Source organism: Rhododendron vialii, chromosome 8a, assembly GCF_030253575.1.
Source record: "Rhododendron vialii isolate Sample 1 chromosome 8a, ASM3025357v1".
Lineage (NCBI taxonomy): Eukaryota > Viridiplantae > Streptophyta > Magnoliopsida > Ericales > Ericaceae > Rhododendron > Rhododendron vialii.
The window spans coordinates 26,841,316-26,857,695 of NC_080564.1; positions in this window are offsets into that span (position 1 = coordinate 26,841,316).

A 16,380-nucleotide genomic window follows, 5' to 3' on the forward strand; every position below is an offset into this window, starting at 1 on the left:
AGGAACGCCGGCGACAGCGCCGAGACCGTCGGAGAGGACGAAGATGATAGTCTAGTGCTAAGGGACGGACAAGATTGGGCCCCGAAACTGATTGTGAACATGCCGTAGCGAAGCGATTGTCTGGAAGGAACGGATCTGGGTGCGGCAGGGAGATAGTTTTTGGCGGAACAAGATTATGGGGAGTAGGGAATTTATGGGGGAAGGATTGGGGGAGGAATTTTCGGGATTGAGGGAGGAAATTTTGGGATTTGACTGCTAATTGTTAAGATTTCATCCTAAAATTCAGTTCTATAATATATATATATATATATATATATATATATATATATATATATATATGGTATTGTAAATGTAAAGAGTAGGGCAATTTTGGTACAAAAAATGAGTTGAGGATGGAAACATAACACTTTAAAATGATCGGGATGGATTTCTAATTTAGAAGGATTCTGAGGATGATTCTTTAAGTCTCCCTTTTATTTTCTCTTCGTTTATCTTGCAGGTTCGCATTGTCTTTCATGACAGGCCAGATTTGGTTGCGACTTTTGGGAGGTTCTTACCTGATTCATGAAACTCATGATCGAACAAATGGAAAAAGGTGTCCGTTGTATTCCTTCTTGTGGCTTTTTGGACTGTGGATCAGCCTCCGACATTCTCAATCTGAGAGTTGTGTAGTCCGCCATCAACTTTGAAACTTAGAGAATGTGGCGCCGAGTGACTTACTGACCTAGAATAAACTCACGCCAAAACAGGGACGATGGCAAGCAAGACAAACTTGCCAAGTTTGATTGATATGGTGTTAGAGTATAAACTTGGACAGATCAACCAGGTCGCGGATGCCTTAAATAGGAAGGCAAAGATGGGGGCATTTAAGTGTGAGGACGTTGCAGCCACCAGCAGGGTCACGAGTACCCTACCGCATTGTACTCGAGATGGGCTTGAAAAAGGACCCATGGGAAGCCTTTTGCACCAAGCTAAGGAGTGCAAAACTCGGCTTGGATCAAGGATGGGCTCTTGCTCACAAAAGGGAATCCACTCTTTTTTTCTTCCAAAACCTTTCTTTTTTCAGTATGCCACTACGCCAGCAAGGAGAATTTTTTTATTGTGATATTTTTTGGGCCTTTGATTGCGTAATCAAATATAGATCCATGTCTTTCTTGTTCCAATAGCTAGGAAAAAATTCTCACGTCCGTTTCGTTATTACAACCTTATTTTTTGATGTCAAAGGCCAGAAGCTACGCGCAGAATAGTTGTCAATTGTAAACGAGCTTTGTGTGTGCATTTTCAGTATCTTTGCTCAGTGAAGGGGATAGAGATGGTAGAGTGAGCGTAGGATTTGTGTACATTTTCAGTTTTTTATGTGTACATTTTCAGCTTCGATGGTTTGTTCTCAGAACTTTTGAATGAATGATTCCTGTTGCAGTGTTGGAGATCAATTAGACTGGTTTGAGAGGTATAGTTTCTATCTCGATCGGGCAGTTTTGACTTGGTTTATGATGTACTAGGTCATTATTGCTTCAGAAACCTATATAGTAGTACGATTTTACCCATATATAAATACCGAATAAGTTTAAATGTAAGCTGTAGATTCAAAGTTAGTGCGATATGGGTCGCATCTGCTGTGAATCTTTTCTGTAGATTTTTTTTCTTGGTATGTTAGCTTGACAAGAAGAAGAAAAACGTCCCACTCGTCATTTTTTTAGCATCAATCTCTGCAGCCATAGTAAATTAGAGGTTGAGATATTTTTCAAAAGCTAATGCCTTGTTCAGATGAGTTTTGATAGGAGTAATGAATGGAGAGAGAAATTAGAGTAATGATTGAAAGTAGGGTAATCAGTGTTTTTGGAGTTTTGGAGCTGGAAATTTTTTTTCAAGTTCTCATCCGAACAAGGCATAATTTTGTAGGGACTGGACTTAGGAAACCGAAATCGTGAGTACATTCTTTAATTTCTTTCGTTTGCATATGATTCTCGTGTTCTTCCGTAAAACCCTCTTGGAAATTGTGATTTCGTGTACAATGTATGTGATCTTAGTAAATCTCTCCATGTGTATGCGAGTGCAATTTTACCATTTTAACGTTTTTGTTTTTCGGTGTGCAGAGATGAGTCGACAGGGACCCAATCCATGTCAGCGAAGTTCAAATTCATCCAATCTGTGAGAGAAGCATTCGGCGCTGACTCCAAGGAGTATACCGAGTTTGTACAGCTGATGCGTGATTTCAGGGATAAAAGGTCCGTTGTGTTTCATGGTATTTGGATGTGTTTCTATATCACAATTATGTTATCGAAGTTTTTACGTTTCGGTCGATTGCGTGGTTAATGGTAGTGGTGATTTTGGAATTCCAATGTTAGAATCCTGTTCTTGAAATTTTGTATGTTCTGGGTAATCAAGCAGTTATATGTTACCAAAAAACCTAGATATTGTAATGAGGAGCACTTAGCTGCCAAGAATGGAATACAAGGTCTCAACACTCTCAACCTTTGGCCATGATGAAGACGCGCAACATTTTGATACAGAGTTTTACTAAAAGAAAAAAAGAAAAAAAAAAAACCCTAGATATTATAATGAGGATCATTACCTGTCAAGAATTCAATTCATGGTCTCAAGACTCTCAACCTTTGGTCATGATGAAGACTGGACAGTGGACAAATTGCCCTTATTCTAGCTCACCTCTTCCCATTCAGTTCGGTCAAATTACTAGTTTCTTCCCTTTGTAACTACTCTACATTAGAAGGAGAGTCAACCCTGAGGCTTATGGGAACAGTTTTTAGCCTTCCCTGGCACTTCCATTCTATTCTCGTGGCAATCTCTATAGCCAAAATTGATTACGAAAGATTTCATGATTTTCTTGTGTTCTTGAACTTCAAAACACGCTCTAGCAAGGGTTATCGTACTTTAGCATGGAGTATGTTCATTATGTTACAGATTAATTACATAAGGGTACGTACCAATAACACAAGCGGCTAGCCACGTAACTTGAGCCCTTGTCCTCCAAAGTTCAAAGGGTTCGTATAAGTTGTATGTCACTGAAATAAACTGTGGCAAGAGAAGATGTTTAAGATTGGTTACTATGCTCCTAGAAATGTGTTCTATTATCAGGAAATGATCTTAATTTTACTCGATTTTGTTGCTTGAAAGAAGCACTTCTCTAATCTTGCAATCAATAGAACTAATTATAAAAGCTTGCCTACGCGTATCATACCACTAGTTAGGACGTGTGGCATATCACATTCCCATCCCCGTTCTCGTAGCCAAACGATCCATATTCCAGCCTCCAGGTTACATGGGGTTCAACATTCTTCTCTATTAATGGTGAGCTGAAGGGTATTTTCCTAGAAAAGGTGCTTGAGGAAAAGAGATCATAATTCAACAAGAATCATCAAACAAAAAGTCAAAAACCAAACGCAATTTGGATATTACCTTAAGCTTTAGCTACTGAACACTATAAGCAGGAGGATGGCAAATTCAGTTTCATCTAATCCTATATATTGAGGAGCTTTATGCATTAGTAAAATAGTAATTAAATACGAGTATTGTGTACTTATGCTATCACTGTTGAGGAAATTGATGGGTCTGAAAGGCTGAGTTCTCAAGTTAATAAAGTAGTTCAAATCAAATACACAAGGAAAATGCGGTATGAAAAGCAAGATATACGATAGCGTGTGAATTTAAAGGACGAAGGCGTCACCCGTGTCTACTAGGTGGTCGACAACATAAGCTTCGCGACGCACAATGGAAGCCTTGAAGCCACCTTCACGCCGAACTTGGAACTTGGAGAAGCGAATCTTGGTGCCACTACCTCCCGGGTGATTGGGATCTCGGAACGCAAGGATGCGATACTTGGTGTGACCACCTCCTTTGAGATCGAGAAAGCGAATCCTGCTGGGGGGATCGGGACCGAGTTCTTTGAGGGTGAGAAAACAGAAGCTATCTCCGCCCAAATGAAGCAAACCAGGCTCGTCATACAATAAATCTTGGTACTTCGAAGTGGAGAAACCCTCCACTGACGCCCCATCGAACTCCCCGGTGCTCATGTCGAAGGTTTGGAGGACTCCCCTGGTCGTCCAATACAGCGAGTTGCCCACGGCAATCAAATTGCCGGTTAAATCAGGCGGAGTAGATTGGGAATTCCGGGGATGCGGGAGGCCCCAGAATTCTTCCCATGTTTCGGAATTCACGTGGTAGACACAGTCGCACCAGGCCAACAAGATCTTCGGTTCAGAAGGACCGCCGTAGACGGCGATAGGTGAGCCGAGTATATTGTCCACACCGCCATGGAGAATATTATAAATCTCAGGGGGCGGAGGTAGAGGCTCCCATTTGCTGTTGATCCTCTCGGTGTCAAGAACCTCAGCCCAAGGGCCATTAATCTTATTGTTTTTATCGTACTCGTCCTCGTTGTCGTCCTCCTCCTCATCGCACCAATCAAAGCCCCCGAAAACATAAATCTTGCCTTGGACAGCTACAGCTCTACCGCGGGACCTTCCGGTGAGCATATCAGGGCCTCGAATCCAACCCGCCTCGGAACTACGACTAGTATCGAAGTAGAAGACCTCGTGGGAGAGTATATATCTTCCTACCGCATCAGTATCTCCTGGCAAGCCCCCCAGGGCGTAGACGGTCGTGCCGACGACGACGGTCATCGAGCATGCTGGCTTCCACCCCGACTGGGGCGGAGTGAGCACTTGCATTCCTGGCCGCTTGCCGGGGTTCCTCCTCTTGCCTTGTATGTTCTCGTTCAGTTTGAAGCGGTAAACCACCGGACCCTCGGCGGCACCACTGTACCCGAGGAGGCAGGGGCGTTTCTCGACCTCCGCGGCCACCGCCGCTGCCGAGTCCTCCTCCTCCTGCGAATCGCGGCTCGGCCTGGATCTTTTCCCCGATACGATTCGGCCTCCTCCATTGCCGTCGCCTGCTTTCTTCATCCTCCCACGTCCACTCTTGTTCTTCTTCTCTCTCGCGATCCTGCTCTCTCCCCTTTTGCTTGCGCTATCCATCTTTCCCACTCTCACGTTCTATTAGGTTTGGGTATGCGAGAAAGTTATTTATAATGACCAGACCGGGAACCCGTATCTAGTTAATTATGGGTCGGTTCTAATTGGATTCCATATCTCACCTAGGAATGGCAACGGGACGGGTTTTTGCATATCCCGACCCGAAAATCATTACCCGCCCTGACCCCGCCCGGATTTTTTTGGGGTACCCCCGTCCCCGTCCCGATCGGGAAACGGGTTTACCCGCCCCACCCCGCCCCGTAAAAATTTAAAAAATTAAACTATAAGTAAAAAATTAAAAAAAATGCAAAATAAAAATAAAAATTATCTAAAAAATAAAAGTTTTGAAATTATTTTTGTATCTTTTGGTATCACGGTTTTATCTAAACTTTTAATGACAATCAGTATTTTAGATATTTCATTCTATTTCTTTATGTGTAGGATTTATTATAAATATTTGAAGAAAACTTTTTAAAAAATTCACTAAACACCAATAAATATTAATTTTTATTTCTTTTTTAAATTTGATTAGACTACTTGACAGTAAAGAGACATTGTTTTTTGAATTAATGCTAAAAAAAATTAAAAGACATGTATATAAGTATATATATACATATATAAATAAATACATATACATATATATATATATGCGCACACACACACCGGGTCGGGGTCGAGTAATTTCAGGGCGGGTTTAGGGGCGGGGTACTTTCGCCCCGAACCCGAGCGGGTTCTGGAAATTTTATCCCGATCTGACCCCCGAAAATAGAGTGAACCCCCCCCCGCCCCCCCCCCCCCCCCCCCCCCCCGCCCCGTTCGGGGCGGGCCGGGTACACTTGCCATCCCTAATATCACCAAGTCTTATGGGGTAAAAGTGCAATACTCACTAAGTCCTGTGGGTGTAATTTGACTTCTTTATCCCACTTTTTTTTTGAACATCTTTATCCCACTTTAAATAACAACAAATGAACACAACACATCATTTAGGGTTTCAAATGAATGCAGTCCACCCCCACCATGCCGCCACCACCACCCTGAACCCACCACCGCAGCCACAATGACCACCACCACCACACCACCCTCACCGCCCCCACCACCATGCCGCCGCCGCCGCCGCCACAATGACGACCACAACGCTGCCGCCACCACCACAACGCTGCCGCCACCACCACAACCACAACCACCACCATCACCACTAAGCCACCACCACAAAAATCACCACCACGCCGTCGCCGTCGCCGCCGCCGCCGCCACCACAATTAACAGTGTTAATTTTTTCTAAATTAACAGTGTTAATTTTCATATAAATTCACACCACAATTAATAACATTAATTAATTTCTATATAAATTCACGATGTTAATTTTCATATAAATTCACGATGTTAATTTTCATATAAATTCACACCATAATTAATAGTGTTAATTAACAGTTAGCCCATATAAACTCCTACACCACCACTCCACCGCCGCCGCCACGATTAACAATGTTAAATTCTGTCTAAATTTATAATTAACAGTGTTAATTTTTATTTAAATTCGCACCACAATTATCAATGTTAATTTTCGTTATCTTCATTTCTTAGCCAATTATCAATTAAGAAAAGGATAATATATGAAAAAATCTATGGTACACATCCCTGTATATGAAGGATTCTTAAATTTGGACAAAATTTAATACCATTAATTATAAATTTAGACAACATTTAACACTATTAATTGTGGCTGTAGTGGTAGTGAAGTGGTAGTATAGGAGGTTATATGAGCCAACTGTTAATTGTAGTGTAAATTTATATGAAAATTAACATTGTTAATTAAGAGAGAAATTAACATTGTTAATTGTGGTGGCGGCGGCGGCGGCGTGATAGTGGTGATTGTGGTGGCGATGGTGGTGGCGGCGTGGTGGTGATGGTGGAGTGGTGGTGGTGGTAGTGGTGGTGGTAGTGGTGGCAATGGCAGCGTTGTGGTGGTGGTGGTGTAGGAGGTTATATGGGTCGATTGTTAATTTAGACAAAAATTAACACTGTTAATTGTGGTGGTGGTGGTGTAAGAGATTATATGGGTCGACTGTTAATTTAAACAAAAAATAACACTGTTAATTGTGGTGGTGGTGGTGTAGGAGATTATATGGGTCGACTGTTAATTTAGACAAAAAATAACACTGTTAATTGTTGTGGCGGTGGTGGCGGCGGCAACATGGTGGTGGCGGTGGTGGTGGCAGTGTGGTGGTGGTGGCGGCGCCAACATGGTGGCGGCGGCGGTGGTGGTGGCAGCGTGGTGGTGGCGGGGTGGCGGGGTGGCGGTGGAGATGGTGGTGGCAGCGATGTGGTAGTGATAGTGGCAGCGATGGCGGTGAGGTGGCGTGGTGGTGGTATTGGTGGTGGCAACGTTGTGGTAGTGATTGGATCGTCTCTCTCCAATCGCTTTTTTTTTTATAAAGTGTATTTTTGTCAACAAAATAATAAAGAGGACTTGCTGGGCTATAGGCTCTTTGGGCATGACCTAATATGCTATTCTTCACCTAGATAGGACCGGCCAGAAAGTTCCCCAAAGGTATTTGTAAATGTGCACATAAGTTGGCCCAAAGATCTAACTCTCGAACCCAATGAAAAAAGTGTGACATTTAAAATGGTTTTTTTGGTCGATTGGGTTGATTGGGGTGCTATTATGGCTTAGCCCACTTGCGTCTGCTGTAACAGCACTAGGTACAGCACGGGGTACGTACTCACCATATCATGGCTCAACCCTAAGCTTGAAACACATTCTCCTTCTATCACATATCCAAAGGGGGCTTTGGGTCTCTCTCGTATAGTCTTTGATTTTCGGGGGAATTCGGTTTCGGTGGGAGAAGGGGTACAAAATTCACATTTCATGGTGAACTTTTTCGAAATTCATAAGTTATGGGAATGAGACAATTAATTGCCGATACGTGGTCTTTCAAACATGCAAGGACAAAAATATCCCTTCCCCTATACGACTGGCCCCTTGTCTATATAATAAAACAGAGCTGTGTTTAAATCCAAAAGATAACCAACGCTCTAAATTTATCTTAACACCTACATAAATCTCTACCCTTCATTCTACAATGTCATTTTTGTAAATATAATATCCATCCAAAGGTCATCATCTATAATACAAGGTGGCCCACACATTTTTCCTGCATAAATCTTCACCGTTTAATTTAGAACACATTTTTCTGCATAAATCCTAACCGTTGAGTTGTTCAACATGGTCAGGTTTTTTTTGGCAATGAACGAAATTTTAGGGTTGACATTATATATTGAGTTATGGAATATAAAGATGATTAATTTTGACTGAATATAATGACTAATCATAATGCCATCCTATAGGGAAGAATTTCGGGTAATGACATAATGTCATGCCATAATGGAAAACAATCCTTGAAATTGCCGTTTTATTCTTTTTCGTTTTTGGTAACGAAATTTGGGTGAACGAATCTCTCTCTCGCGCGCTCTCTCTCTTCCTGATCATTTTCTTTACACTTCTATTTTCTATCGTCTCCCTCACTCTCATTCTCGCCCTCTCTCTGCTGAAAATACAAAGTGCGACAGTGTGGGGGTTTTCAATCTAGTTCTCTTTCATGTCTTCATGACTCTCTCGCCCTCTCTCCAGTTCTCTCTACACAGGTATATCTCTTTCGTTCTCTTTCTTTCGGCAAATTACGTTTGAGTTTTTTTTCGATTACTTTTTTGTTTACATAAGGAACAAATTGCGACGGCGTGGGGATTTGCTTTCCAGTTCTCTTTTCTGTCTCCCCGACTCTCGCCCTCCCTCTAGTTCTCTCTTCCCAGGTATGACTCTTTCGTTTTCTTTTTTTTCGGCAAATTACGCTTGGTTTCTAAACCCCTGCTTAATTATTATATAGTATAGATATGGAGTATATTCTGTTTTAAATTCCTATGCACATATTCTGAATAGATCAACTCTTCTATTCTTTGGTTAAACTTTTTCGAAATCTTGCACATATTCTGAATAGATTAACTCTTCTATTTTTCCCAAGCGAAATAATTTTTGGAAAATGCCTGCAATAACGTTAAAATACTCCCAAGAGATTTCAAGGTGTATTTTTGTAAAATAATTTGTGTAGTGGAGGGCAATTGAATCATGCAATGAGAGATAAACATTGAGTTTTGGCAGGAACAAAAAAGGTTTTGATAGGAACAAAAAGGATTTTGGCATTATCAATTCCCTATCTTAAAAAGTTTGATACCATCTTTTTATGTTTCTTAGCATGCATGTTTCCTTTGATTTTTTATTGGTATTCTACATCAAATTTAATGATTTGGATTCAATAGTAGAAAAATTAGTTAGTTTTTTATTCGGCAAATTTCTACAAGTTGTTTGACCCTCATTTTCTTATGCCTTCTTTTAATTCTCATTTTCTTTTTGTGTGTCCAGATATGAATAGTGAGAATGTAATTAATATGGTTCCAGTGGCTGAATGAGTGGAGACACATGCAGATGCTCAAGTAGTAGTTGATGAAGAAATAAATGTGGCTCACGTGTCAAAAAAAGTTCGTTTGCATGAGAATGCTCAAGAAGCAAATGAAGAGCAAACTATTGAAATTGACACACCTAATGGTATGCATTTATAGTAATAGTGACATGCATTATATAAACTTCCATTGACGTATCAAATTCAAATTGCTTTGCACATAGGTGTAGTAACTAAAAGAGTCGAGTTTAATTGTGACTTATGTCTTTCATTGAATTATTTATTTTCTTATTCAACTCAACGGGGACTTTGTGAAAACTGTAAAAACAACTTACTCAATTTCATGCTTAATCCATTATTATGTATACCTTTTTATTTGCATTCTTTCATTATTATTTTTTGATATAAAGATTAAATAGAGTTATACTCTTTAGGTGTACTTTGCGAGGAGTCAATAGCTGATAACAAGGAGGTGGTCTCTTACAATACATATCTTGCTCGACTATTCAATCCCCAAATCAATGTGGAAGTTTTTTCTGGAATGAGATGTGTGAAGTATATTCACAAGTACATCTACAAAAGAAATGATCGTACCACAATAGTGTTCGGACGAAAAGACGAGATCGATGACTAAGATAACTTTTACAAGAAAGGATTCACATAATTATGTTCAGTTTCATATAATTCTGCTCTTTGAACGAAATAGGTATGTTTTGACACAAGAAATTTTGGGATGGTGATGAAGAGAAAAATTTCAAGATACTTGAAAAGTGTTGAAGACAAACTTTTGCAACTATGATTCTTTTGCTAAATACGACCTTTGTGGAGTATCCTTTTTGTTACTTTTGTGTATGAGATTGACTCTATTATTTAGTTTTTTTTTCATGTTAGAATTTGAATGCAATTAATGTACCAAAAGTTTGAATTGGATTTGACTATGGCAAGTATTGAATTTGGCTTTTCATGTGTTTTTTATTTCATTTGTTTAAGTTTGGCCAGTATTATAATGGTTGTTGTTTTATACTATGGTGGTCATACAATCACATTATTTTTGGACAAAGATGAGTTTGTCTGTAGTAGTAATCGATGTAGTCAATAGCATAACGAGCAATTGGTTTTTGGTGGTGATAAAATTATATTGGTATGTGTCTTTAGGCACAATCAGTTTGCTCATACCTAGCTAAGGTCATTCGAAATCATATTGAATAATGAATTCTTTTATTTGGGCCTTCAGGGACGGGCAATGATTAAGAAGAGGAGGAATTACATTTTTATAGTGGATGACTTTGAATCGAATCGCGGTCTCTATTTAGGGAGAACCACGTAAATATTAGTAAGTCATGGTTTGCTGTTGTTTACTTCTTTTTTTGACAGGTTGTATGACATTAAATTTTTTTGCTAGATAATTGAAATGGTATATGAACTGAAGTGCCAAATATTTTTTGACAAGTTGCATTAGCTAACAAGTAACAGATATCGAGTTGGTTGCAGCTTGAAACTTAGAAAGTCTACAATTTTTTTTTTCAATAATGCACTAGAAGTGGAATTACATTTTTATATTCAATTGAAGGACTGATTATGTTTTGTCTTTTCTTATTGATTTTAGAAAACTTAATGAATAAAAGCTAGATGTTACTGGTTTTGTATTTTTAATTGAAGGGCTGATTAAGTATAATTATTGGTTTTGTATTCTTATATTTTGAAGCTTGATTTTTTTAAGCACATAAAGTGAATTTATTGATTACAGTTGGGTTTTGCCAGTTGTGATATGTAGATTGTACTATGGTCAAACTGGTTGTGAATTTAAATGGTTGGCGATAATTGCCTTCAGGTACGGGGGCTATAACTATTAGTTTGTTAGTTTGTATATGTGTTGATTCAAGTTAATCAGTGGATGTACTTGAGCAATTATTTTTTATTTTTTGCGTAGTTAGAATGTTCCAAATGGGGACTTAGCCTTCAAAATTGAGTATGAATTGAATACCGATTTCGAGTTGTGCCTTCAGGCACGGGCAATTTCTAGTCCTCTATATGGTGCAACTTTTCCATAAATGGTATTTCTCACATTGTGCAACTTAATTTCATACAAGGTGCAACCCATTTGGATTGAAGGAGCAACTATCACGGAGAAAAAAATAAAAGTTTGATATGACCTCACCGGCCTCCCTTGTCTTTTGTAGGCTGCAATTTAGTTTCATAAAGAGTGCACTTGATTTCCACAAGGTGCAACTTATTTGGATTGAAGGAGCAACTGTCACAGGCCAAAATCCACCTGGCACCTCCCACCACCACCAAGCACCGTTTTTAGGAGAAAATTGGAGCACTTACTTTTCTTAACCATATTTTTTAATATATAAACCGTCTAAAAAAATTAAGTATTCAAATTTTCAATCTGTATAAACCGGTACAAAGATCTTATTATTCTAACCATATTATTCTAAAGGATCATAATTAATTTTTGTCTTTAAAACTCTCATAATTCAGTATCTTCTCTTTATTTAAGATCCTGCGAAGCAGAAACGTGATTATGAGAGTCCAATAAACAAAAATTAATTATGACACTTTAAAATAATATGATCAGAATAATAAGATCTTCGCACTTGTTCAATTGAATTAAAAATTGGAGCACTGACGGTTTATATATTAAAAGATATTACTAAAAAATTAAGTGTTTCAATTTTCAATCCGTTTGAACGGGTTCGAAAATCTTATTATTCTGATATACTATTCTAAAGAGACATAGTTAAATTTTATCTCTACGACTCTCATAATCACATTTCTGCTCTATAGGATTGCAAATAAAGAGATTAAAGATTTTTTTTTTTTTTCAAAACGGTGCCGTTCTTGAGGGCTGGGTAGGGGCTGTTGTGCCCTCCATGGCAGCAGAGCCCTTGCGTCCGATTTTGTGAGGGGTCATCTTAGTCATTTAGCTTTCCGTTTTCATACCTAGAGCAATTATCCAAAAACTTGTCCATGAGTTGTTAAATAATTGCCCCACCAGCCTCTGGAATGCAATTCCCCCTTGACTTTGTTAAACATAAGGTACTTTTTGTAGTCCTCTTAAGTTCCAAGTTTAAATCGAGTGCGTATTTAATTATTTCCTCCATGACAAGGGTTTGGGGGCTTCGTCTGGATTAATTCGAGTGCCAGATCTGGTTCTAGTTTCCTCGGTTCTTGGTGGCAGATACAATGGTTTTTGCTTAGGAATAATAGATAGAAAAATGAGATTACCAAACAACAATATCAAAATGTGTATTAGAAGTAATGAAAGTATGAGGTTTCGCTGTCATGCTTGTGTGAATGCCTAGCTACTCTTAGCAGATGCTAAACCGAAAGACCATTCAAGTATATTTGGCATTGCAAACTTTGAAAACAATCTCTTCGATTGGTATCCGCTGTGCCGAAATTTGGTGATTAATAGTGGTGACCTATGAGACTTTATGTCAGCCGCATGCTTGGATTGTGTCGTTCACTGAATTGTGGCATTAAAAAACAGAGGTCCTAATTGTTTATGAACAGGCTTCATTTTTTTTTTTTTTTTAAGGGGGGGTAATAGGGGAGGCGATATTTGAGTGGTATACCATGCGCGACCCTAGTATTTGCGACGGGGGTTTTGCAGTTGATAACGCTCTTCTATTTTGTTGGGTACCAAACTACTCTAAGCCCAAAATGGCTTTCATGCTTGAAGTTTACTACTGCAGTCTCTATATCAATATTTGATGGGTTAAATAAATCAGTCAACATTCACCATGTAATGGGACTGGATTTGTGTGTTTTCACCATGAACGTAATACTACGTTGGAAAACAATCCCACTTTTATCACTTTCTTGACATTAAGTTCTGCAGCCATAGCAAAAGCGGACCTCTAATGGCCAACATCTAACTGATAAGCCATACGAAACAACAACTTTACCAAATCTATCTATACTACAGTATATATTAAACAAAAGTGGGGATTAGTGAGAAGGGCTCCGTTGCGACAAGTGGCGAGATTTCATTAGCTGACTGATTATTTAGTAATATTATTTTTTGAATGTTTGAAATTATTCTTTCTTTTAGGTTAGCAAATTCTTAATTCGTGGGACAGTTTTTTCACAAACATGGAAACATATAAAAGGTCCTATTAATTAAGGCAATGGAATTAATTTGACGAATGCAGTTATAGCCTATAGGTTGACCAATTATAGGATTAGCGAGTAATTGGTGGGGCAAGGAGGCTTGAACCCTTGACCTTGGGGTTTTGAGAAGTAACGTAACACCACCCACATCAGGTCAAGGAGACTTTGTATTAGCGAGTAGTATATAATTGGTAGGGCAAATAATCGTTGTTTTGATTTCTTCCTTTTTAGAAGCCAATAACAGTACATGTTGGATAAATTATTATCGCCATGCTTCCGATACCTTATGCCTCCAACTTGGAAACTTCCCAAAAGAGCCAAAAAGGAAAAACATTATTGAACTTTGTCCACAACAATAGTGTTTTGCTAAATCTAATTTTAGCGACTGAGTTGTTCGGCTAAATAAGTCAAGTGGCTTATTTTTTTTATCTTTATTCAATTTTTTTCACATTTGTTGGTTTGTCGTCAATTTTTTGGGGATTATTGCTTCGTCATAACGATAGCAATCTAAAAAGTGAAAAATTACAATTGAATCCAATTTTTTTAATAAAGACCAAAAAATTGGCTTATTAGCTTATTTTTGTCTTTATTCAAAAAAATTAGGTTTTGATCGTAATTTTTTACTTTTTAGATTATCTCGTCATGACGAAGCAATAATCCTCAAAAAATTGACGAAAAACTAACAATTACGGGAAAAATTTGAATAAGGACAAAAAAATAAGCTACTTAACTTATTTGGGAAATGTGTTCATGGAATAAGGTATGGGCTCTTCCAATCCCCAATAAACTGAAGCATTTTGTGTGGAAATGTGTTCATCGAGTTCTTCCAATTAGGGAGAACTTGTTTCAGAAGAAAGTTACGGAGGAATTGTTATGCGTTAACTGTGAGGGTGATTGTGAAACTTTTCCCCATATTTTTGCTGAATGCCGGTTTGCTCAGATTATGTGGCGAACATCGCCGATTGATTGTGTTCCGGTAATGCCGGATCAGGAATCAATTTTGATGTGGTTTGATAAACTGATCGAAAGATGGAAAGGTGAGGAAAACTGGAAGCAGATGATTACTTTGGCGATTTTTATTTTATGGAGAATTTGGAAGTGTTGTAACGAAAAGATGCATCAGGGGCAGATGTATGAACCTCAATCTGCCATTTTATAAGGCTGTGCATGATGCGGTGGAGTATTGTCAGGCAACTGAATCAGGGGAACAGGTGGATATTCGACATCAAGCTACTAATTCGGAGCGAAGTAGGGACTATTGGGAACGGCCAGATCATGGGTGTGTCAAGATCAATATGGATGGAGCATGGCTAGGGAATTCGTCAGGAGAAGGTCTAGCTGATGCAGGAATCGTGGTACACACTGCATCTGACAGATTTGTTGCTACTTGAGCAGTTAATTTGGGGATGATGGGCTCTATTTTGTGCGCGGAGGCCGGGGCTTGGCGAGCGGCTAAGGAATTTGTGCACGCCTTGGGCATAGGTACTATCGTGGTTGAGGGAGATTCACAACAGGTTGTTCGGATTTTGAACAGGGATATACCATGCCCGACTGACATGGAAGTGATAATCGAAGATATCTGTGGATTGGCAAGACGGTTTGTGAGTTGCTTGTTCCGATTTGTGAGAAGATCAGCTAATGTGGTGGCTGATACATTAGCAAGTCATGGTGTGCGAGGTTCTGGTTCCAAGACTTGAGAAGCTAGACCTCCTTCATGGTTATTGCGCTCTTTAGGGCGAGATGATCATCTTTTTTGATGTTTTGTTTAATTTGATATCAATATATGGCTGTTATAATTTTGACAAAAAAAAAACTTATTTAGCCGAACAGATGGATCAGAAAAGGAAATTTGAGATTTGCTTCTAAAGAATTAATGGTGCAGCCCCGTATCAAATCCTACAAGAATAAAATCTTCGCATTATTAGGTAGGGCCAAGTCCAAGTCCAAAGAAAAAGTAAATTACTATTCATATCTCAACCTCCTATACACATCTCCTCCCCTGTATGTTTATTGCATTTTTTCTCTTCTATTTATCCATTTTTTTCTCAATAAAAATTGAAAAGTCATAGTTTAGAGCATCCACAATGTAATAATCAAAATAAAAATATTGCTAAAGTTAGCAATGTGTGTTTAAAAAAGTGCTCACATTATAATAATCAAAGTTAGCAACCTCTTAATCAATAATCAAATTTGGGCATTTGAATAATCAAAAGTAACAATGTGGGACTTCATATTGTTAACTTTAGCAACTCTCTAAATGAATAATCAAAAGCTGACGTGGCAAGTTTTGATTATTCATTTTTAATTATTACATTGTGGATGCTCTTATGCATAGATATCATCTAAAAGATTAATAGTCCCTCTAGATTTGTCTTTTTATAACTTACTTCGTTGACTCCAATTATTCCTTTGAGTTTTGCATCATGCATTCATAGACATTTATATTGTTAGAAACCTAACACTAATTGAACAAAACTTCAATGGCACGGACAAAGATGTTAGTAGGTTTCTCATATCCCAACTCATGCTCCTAAAAATTATAAGCATGCATGGTCGTCTTCAACAACGGTGATTTCATAAATATTTTGTAACTCCTATCCCAGTTATAGAACAACATATAAGTGCATTTTTTCATCTTTTTCCCCCTTTTTTCTTATAAATTCAACTTTTAAATGTTCTATGCCAATTGACTTGGTGAATATACTTTTACATCAAGGAAGAATCAAGGAACTGACTATCAAAATGGTTCGATAGTTGTGGCAAGGTTGTTGATAAAAAAAAAAAAGTTTTGTGACAAGGTTTTCATGAAAAGAAAC